Here is an 8,632-nt window from a genome sequence, read left to right as displayed (position 1 = left end):
AAGTAAAGGAAAGAGATGGCTGACTCAGTAAGAAGCCAACAACAGTGTTACCAATCAAGAAAGGGGCAGTGTTGTATATTCTCAACACATCCTTCGCATATGTCTATCTCTACATCTGTAATTATGCTGTAATTAAACTCTCTCCAGATAAGAACATTATAAAGCAATTGTCTTATTTTCTATTTGGAAACATTTGTTCTTCAGCAAGAATACCTCTGGAAAACAAACCAGTCAAATCAAGTCCCTTTCTGAGATGAAGCTGATAGGTCTCAAATCCAGTCTTGTATGAACCGAGCAAGCATCACGAAATACGGCTGTCATCTTCTAAGTGAAATATCCTGAGGGTCTGGCAGCATAAAGCCATCAGTGAGCTTGGAGTAGACTATTGTGGAATCAGACTCCACTATGGCCAAAGTAAATGACATCAGCAAATCCGGGTCACTTTGCAATTTTCAAGATGCCTTTAAGACCTCCCTTGTCCTCTTGTGGCTGAGGGAGGCACTGATGGGTGTAGGCACTATAGTCTGTGACCCTTCGCCTTCTATCTCAGTAGCAACAAGGCAGATGAGTTGGAGTTCTGGTAAGCCCACACAGTTGACTTCATGCCAACTCTTACTCTCCATGAGATCCAGGTAAACCGAGAATGCTATGTCAATTTGGGTAGCGTCTCCTGTATCTAATTCCATCATCTCTAAATACTTAGAGTGGCTGCCCATCCAGGCGTCCTCCGGGGCCCACAAGTCACAGCTTCTGCCGCCGCCACCATATCCAGCGCCCAGGCCCAGGCCGCTGCAGCCCAGGGTCCTAAATTATTACTTTTAAAAAGTCAAAAGTACAATCATAAAGACCACTTTTCCAGGGAAGACTTCACCTCAGCTGGGGACAATTTCTAATTTGGGGAAAATGAAAGAGGACTGAATAGCCCAGTCCATGTGACACTACTCTACAGTCACCCTAATGTAGGGGTCACCCCTACCTTTTTAAGTAGTGCACGTCAGTGGAGAGTCATGATTAAGAGGACGGTATGCCTGACTGTAAGAAGACGATGTCGCTGCCATTGACGGGCAGAGTAGTGGGCGCTGGGGCAGAGGGCAGCTCGCCATGGGAAAATGCTAGACATTGCTTATATGGACACTCAAGAGTAGAATCCACCCTATATTATATGGCTCAATATGCATTTTTTTTTCTACGTGGTTTTTTTTTTGGCTATTTATTTTTTTGATATAGTAATTTTTTTTAACATTTTATTAGGGGCTCATACAACTGTTATCCCGATCCATACACACATCAATTGTGTAAAGCGCATTTGTACATCGTTTCTCAAAACATTTTCTCTCCATTTAAACCCCCGACATTAGGTCCTCATTTTTCCCCTCCCTCCCCGCTCCCCACTCCCGCATGAGCCCTTGATAGTTTATAAATGAGGATCTTGCCCTGTCCGACGTCTCCCTTCATCCACTTTTCGGTTGTCTGTCCCCCAGGGAGGAGGTCACACACAGTTCCATGTAATCGGTTGCCTCTTCCCTACCCATTCTCCCTTTACCCTCCCTGTTTTGCCACTCACACCACTGGTCCTATAGGGCTCATCCGTCCTGGATTCCCTGTATTTTCAGTTCCTATCTGTACCAGTGTACCTCCTCTGGTCTAGCCATACTTGCAAGATAGAATTTGAGTCATGGTAGTGGGAGCGGGGAGGAAACCTTTAGGAACTAGAGGAAGGTTGTATTTCTCATCATTGTTACATCGCACCGTGACTGGCTCATCTCCTCCCCGAGACCCCTCTGCAAGGGAATCTCCAGTGGCCTATTAATGGGCTTTGGGTCTCCACTCCCCACTCCCCCCATCATTCACTATGGTAAGATTTTTTGTTCTGGTGATGCCTTACACCTGATCCCTTCGACACCTCGTGGTTGCATAGGCTGGTGTGCTTCTTCCATGTGGGCTTTGTTGCTTCTGAGCTTGATGGCCGCTTGATTACCTTCAAGCCTTTAAGACCCCAGACGCTATACTTTTTGATAGCCGGGCACCATCAGCTTTCTTCGCCACATTTGCTTATGCACCCATTTGTCTTCAGTGATCCGTTCGACACCCCGTGATCACACAGGTTGATATGTTGTTCCATGTGGGCTTTGTTGCTTCTGAGCTAGATGGCCGCTTGTTTACCTTCAAGCTTTTAAGACCCCAGACGCTATATCTTTTGATAGCCGGGCACCATCAGCTTTCTTCACCACTTTTGCTTATTCACCCGCTTTGTCTTCAGCGGTTGTGTCGGGAAGGTGAGCATCATAGAATGCCAATTTACTAGAAGAAAGTATTCTTGTGTTGAGGGAGTACTTGAGTGGAGGCCCAATGTCCTTCTGCTACCTTAATACTAAACCTATAAATGTAGGCTCATAGATCTATTTCCCCATCCTCATATAATATATTTGTATATGTACATGTCTTTATCTAGAGCTCTATAAATACCCTTTGCCTCCCAGCTCTTTCCTCTATTTCCCTTGATTCTCCTCCTGTCCCACTATCATGCTCATTCCCCACCAGGATTTCAGCACTTCCTCTATGTTTTTACGGAGTTTTTTTTCACCAAGTCCCATATGATAGGCTACTGGGATATTACATTTTTAACTTCTTGAAATGTACACTACACTACATAGGCCATATCTGAGAGATCGGATTTGGTAAACCCACTAAATGAATGGCCTTTACCTTAAACACACGTGCTGCAGATCAGAGGAGCTGATACATGGGTGCGTTAGACTACAAGTGCATTGCCCTCATGAGAGATGAAGAGGAGGGCTGCCACCCCAAGTCACTGGACCTAGTTCAAACACCGTGCTCAAAAACAGGCAACTTAAGACTATCATATATCTGCAACTCTCATAGTTTATTAGCTTGGTGTGACAGGTCTTAGTTCTACAGACGTATAATATACAGCCTTAGTAAATGAGTGTCATTAAATTTTGTGCCCTGTGTCTAACCCTCATTGTTTTATTAAACAGGATTCAGTCACTAAGTTTAACATATATAAGTGAACATCCCATGTTTTAGTCTAAAACTTGCTCTTATATACAAATTTTCCTCTTATCTCAATAGTACTTCAAATTCTATATCATTAGCTACTTTGATAAAACTATTAGAATTACCAAAGACCTCATGGAGGTTACTTACATTATCTCTCAAAAAGCTGATCATGCTGCCACTAAAGTGGAACAGGAGTATACATAAGTTTAGATATATAAATGGATTTTGAGCTCCCATTTAACTGTAAGCCCTAAGCTAACAACAATTAGTTCTTATGACATGGCCCAGCCCAACACTTTCCTTCATAAAGGGTTCACTGAAGATAAGAGTGCTAAAATTAGATAATGCCTAGATATCAGAAAGAATATCCAGGGACTTAAAAGCCAGTCTTAAAACAAGCTGCCATCTAAGTGAGATGTCAGCTAAATAAAATTACAAGGATGAAGCACATCCGCTTGTGTGATACAAGGATCAGGGGAGGGAATTATATGAGAGCTTAAATTTTGAGCACCGTGTTTACAGAAGGCAATGGAGAGTGAAAGCCTAAAATCCAGAGTTTCAATGTGGATTAATCTCCGTTAAACTCCCTTGGATCATTGTCCAGAGATGTGAATAGCCTGACCCTCAGATGAAGCACATTGAAAAGTGGATTGATGCACATGTAGCTATGTTTACATTGACCATGTATCATTCATTTTCCCTTTTGATCCATTCTTAATTTATTCTGGTTTATATTATTTTCTGCTACCTTTAAGATTGAGGTTTTTCTATGTTTTATTTTGCTGTCGTTGTGGAGGGTTTTCCTTCCATGATTTTCTTTCTGTGAAATCCAGGATAGGTAAATCTATAGAAACAGTAACTAGATAAGTAGTTTCTTAGGCTATAGCAGCAGAGGTTGGGGTGAAATGGGGAGCTAATAACAATGAGTACAAAAATGGTGAAGAGGTTCTAATATTGATTGTGGTGATGACTGAACAACTCTTTTGAATATATTTAAATCATTAAATTTTATGATACACGATTTATGTGTCAATAAAACTGTTATAATTTTTTTATTTAAAAGTAAAAATCCAGAAGTAACTATTATCCTCATCCCATAAACAAGTATGTTCCTACATTACATATTGAGTCAGTGCATGAAATAATGTGAATAAACTTAAATTGGGGGCAGGTATGTTAAAAAGGAGCTGTTGTTATTGTTAGTTGTCATTTAAATTGGTTCTGACTCATACAGACCCTATTTACAACAAAACTGCCCAATCCTGCACCATTCTGACAACTGTTCCTATGTGTGAGTCCATTGTTGCAGCCATTATATTAATCCAACTTGCTGGGAGTCTTCCTCTCTTTTTCACAGATCCTCTATTTTAACAGACACAATGCCCTTGTCCAGGGGCTAGGCCATATAGATAACATATCCAAAATAAAAAAGAGAAAGTTTCACCCTCTGTGTTAGTCCAGATTAACTAGGGAAACAAATTCATAGACACTCATGTGTATAAGAAAGAACTTTATAGAAAAGAGCAACTGTACATTAAGGAAACATCCAAGCCCAGTCCAGATCAAGTTCATAAGTCTGATATTAGCCCACATGTCTGATACCATTCTATAACTTCCTCTTCAGACTCATTCAGCACATGCAATGATGCTGAATGCAGGAATATCACATGCCAGTGAGTGGAAAGTCTTGTGGATCCAGTGGCAGTGGAAGCATCTCAGCGCTGGCATGGATCTTCACGTGGCTCCTCCAGCTCCAGGGCTCTGGTTCCATCAGTGTAGTTCCATGTGGCTTATCAACAGGAATGTCTTGCAGGGAAAGTGTGGATCCTGCCTCCAGGGAGGAAGGCAGGGGTTCCCAGAATCCTCAGGAGAAAGCTCTACCCACACAGAGGCCTCATTGGCTATGACCTGATTGACAGGCTAGACTCCACCCCTTCGCTCAAGTTGACAGGAGATTATGTAACTATTACACTTTCCTTGCTTTTTTCTCACAACCATTTTATTGGGAGTTAATACAGTTATATCATTTAATAGTTCAATAACATCAAGCAGTACTGTACAATTGTTGTCACAATCAATTTCAAAACATTCTCTTACTTCTTGAATTCCTTGACATCAGCTTCCTTTCACTGCCCCCGCCCCCCACACCACTACTGTACCCCCAGAAACTCTTGTTTCTATTTGTTGTCCTACAGGTTCATCAGTCCTGGGTTTCATATACTGAAACACAGAAAAACATATAACAAAAATTCAAGAGGATGAACCCCAATGACATAACACAGCAGAGATAAACCACAATATGAACAAACAAAACACACAGAAAATATTGAAAACCAGATCAGGCCTAATGTGTATCAGAGCCCCAAGGGATCAACTGACAAGGTTTTAACTGTTCAAAGAAGGTTTATCATTTTGATCTTCTGTAGTCATTTCTCCAATGCAGTTTGTGGAGTAACCAGTTTCTTCCCATCTCTCTATTATGGGTAGAGGGAAATCACCTGAGGCTTATTCCCTGTGCAGTTCCCACAAATATATCTTGGGCTCCCACTGTCATCCATAACCTTCTGCAAACCAGATTCTTAGAATTTAGGCTCTGGTATTATTCCCTCCTTCAATTTCTGATTATATGATTTACATTCCTTTGGTGACTGAAGTTGGTATGCTTCTTATATGTGGACATAGTTGATATCTCTCTTAGATGGCTGCTTGTTTGGAGACAAGACTTAAGACTCCAGACACTATCTGATAGCCAGACACCATCTAATTTCTTCACCACTCCCATATCCTCTGTGTTCCCTTCCTGAGGGCGAGTATCGAGCAGGGTCATGATGTAATAACTAATTGTTTTTAAATTGGACTTGGATTTAGTGGGAGCCCAAAATCCATTCCTCATCCTTGCTTCTAAGAATCAGTTTTGTTCAACTCCTTACTACCCATGGTATATTCAATATTCTGCACTAACACCATAATTCAATACGTCAATTCATCTTTTTCCCCTGTATTCTTTGTCCAACTTTCTCATGCATGTAATGCAACTGAAAATACCATGACTTGGGTCAGGTACATCTTAGTCTTCAAAGTGGTGTATTTACTTCTGGATACTTTAAAGCGGTCTTTTGCAGAAAATCTGCACACAAAAAAACCCCAACAACCAAAAAACCCAAATCTGCAGCTTCCATGGCTTTTGACTGTGGATTCAAGAAAAACTAAACTGAATCGTTGACCAGTTCAGTATCTATCAGGATGCTACTTATTGGTTCAGAAGTGAGGATTTTTGTTTTATTTATGCTGAAATATAATCCACACTGAAAGCTCTGGTCTTTGTGCTTCGTCGGTAAGTTCTTTAAACCCGTCTCACTTTCAGCAGCACAGTTGAGTCATCCTCATATTGCAAGTGGCTCCTGAGTCTTCCTCGAGCTGGATGCCACATCCTTCTTCAAATAGTTCAGTTTCTCAAATTGTTAGCTTAGCATACACACTGGAAAAATGTGGGGAAAGAACACAGCCCCGAGGCACACCTTTCCTAATTTTCTACCACACAGTTGTGCTGGAGTGAACTTTCTTACTATTGCTTTTCTACACATGTTGCTATAGCTCCCACAAAATAATTAGGTGGGACTATGCAAATAGGGTGTGTGTAACACTAAAAGAGAGAATTGGCCACTTTTTGTTACCATCCTCCTGACTATAAGATTGAGCCATCTTTAAAGCAGCAGCAGTAGCAGCATAGGATCTTTTCGAAGAGTACGTCCAGGAACTCTCTCTGAAGTGGTGGAATATATCGAGACCAGATGCACCCGACACTGCGGAATAGACACTCAGAGGAGCAATGCCAAGACTATGGGATACTGCTCAATGTGGCCTGAGACCATGGAACTGTGAGACAGAGAAACAGGCATGCTGGCTTTCTCACCCATGGAGGCAAAGGCAATGGGACCATATGACTGAAAGACTAAAGACCACCGGAGGGAGACTTGCCGGCAGAGGAGTGCTGTTGCTGTGAGCCAGTGACTATCCTTACTATTTGCTGGTACTGACTTATAGTAACCCTTTAGATTCCCTAATAAACCCCGATCATCTTGGCTATTGACTATCAGTTCTGTGTGGTCATTGCAGTGAATTACGAAGCCCAGCACAGAAGTAGAGTGCTGGGGGAGATTGATGTCAGACCACATAAAGGATGGTATATGAAGGCATGTCTGACTCCTGCCTGCCTGGTGGCAATAAAGAAGCCAGAGGAGGTCAGATATGTGCACCTCTCTTGCTGTTTGTTGCAACAGTAGCCCCTTTTTCTGCCTGAACAACTGCCTCTGTCAAGTTCAACACTGAGCACAATCAAATGTTCTGGACTTCCCATTACTCACATGTTACCATAATTCATTATGATCAATCCACACAGTTGAATGCCTTTGCATAGAAAATAAAATACAGGTAATTATCTTTCTGATATTCTCTGATTTCAACCAAGACCCATCTAAGATCTGCAATCTTTCTCATTTCATATCCTCTTCTGGATCTAGTTCACTTGAGTGTGATATTACTGATATTAAACAATAATTTCCAATTACTTTGGATAATCTTTGGAGTGGGCACAAATATGAATCTCTTCTCATCAGTTGTTGAGGTAACACTCTTCCACAATTCTAAGCATAGATACATGAGCACTCCCAGCATTGCATCTGTTTATTGAGGTACTTCTATTGATACACTGTCCATCCCTGAAGTCTTGTTTTCATCAGTTGCTTCAGTGTAAATTGGACTATTTCCATTCATAATATTGGCTCTTGATCGTATGCTATCTCTTGAAATTATGCTAACTGAAAGGGAGCTTGTGGTTGATCCCTAATATAAATAAAGGAATTAGTCTTTTAGTTTGCTTTAGTCATTCCAGGTTTAATGCTGTTATTTTTTTTAATGCTGTTTTTTGTTTTAACAAGGCAGTGGGACTCAATTCAAGAGCTTATTGAATTTCTTAGCGGTTCCCAGGTCTGTTCGAATTTGTGAATTCTTGTTCCAATTTTTGACCCATTTTCCTATTTAGGGTGTACATTTTTCTCAGTGTATAGAAATTCTTTAGGTATTGTTTATTATTCTTTTGGCCATTGTATGTGTTGCAACTGTCTCATCACACTATGAGGCTTGTATTTTTCACTCTTTACTACTTTTGATGAAGATATATTGTCATCAGAAATTCATTTTTAACCAATAGAAAGGTCTGAGGGGCCGGCCCCAATCCCAGCTATGTGGACAGTCTCCCCTCCCTGCAGAAGACAGCACTGAAGCTATAGCTCAAGGAGAGGAACATGCCTGATCAGAGCACACAGGAGCAAATGAAAGGGGCGGAAGAGAGAGTGGAATACATCTTTGCCCACCAAGCCCTGAGGATGATATTCCCACTCAGAGCAGCCAAAACACAGAGAGGACTACAGGGCCGACCCAACTACGAGACATGATGTCCCTCACTGACCCATAGCACTATGGGGGACAGCACTGGAGACACAGCATGGGAATTGCGCCTGATCTGACCCCACCTCCCTGAGGGGAAACACTAAGGGTGTGCAACAGAACAGCAAGGTGAACAAAGCAACGAAGTCCCCAGGGAATTCCAAAA

The 8,632-nt window shown here is 41.6% G+C and overlaps 1 pseudogene; it reads right to left on the bottom strand.

The window, feature by feature from the left end:
* Positions 1-317: 317 nt before the first annotated feature.
* Positions 318-8,632, bottom strand: part of LOC115869201 — a 14,125-nt pseudogene continuing 5,810 nt past the window's right edge.

The sequence above is a fragment of the Echinops telfairi genome, unplaced genomic scaffold, assembly GCF_000313985.2.
Source record: "Echinops telfairi isolate 266 unplaced genomic scaffold, ASM31398v2 ScPeMD7_23;HRSCAF=83, whole genome shotgun sequence".
NCBI lineage: Eukaryota > Metazoa > Chordata > Mammalia > Afrosoricida > Tenrecidae > Echinops > Echinops telfairi.
Note: the sequence above shows the minus strand (reverse complement) of the source record. Positions and strands in the feature narration are given on the sequence as shown.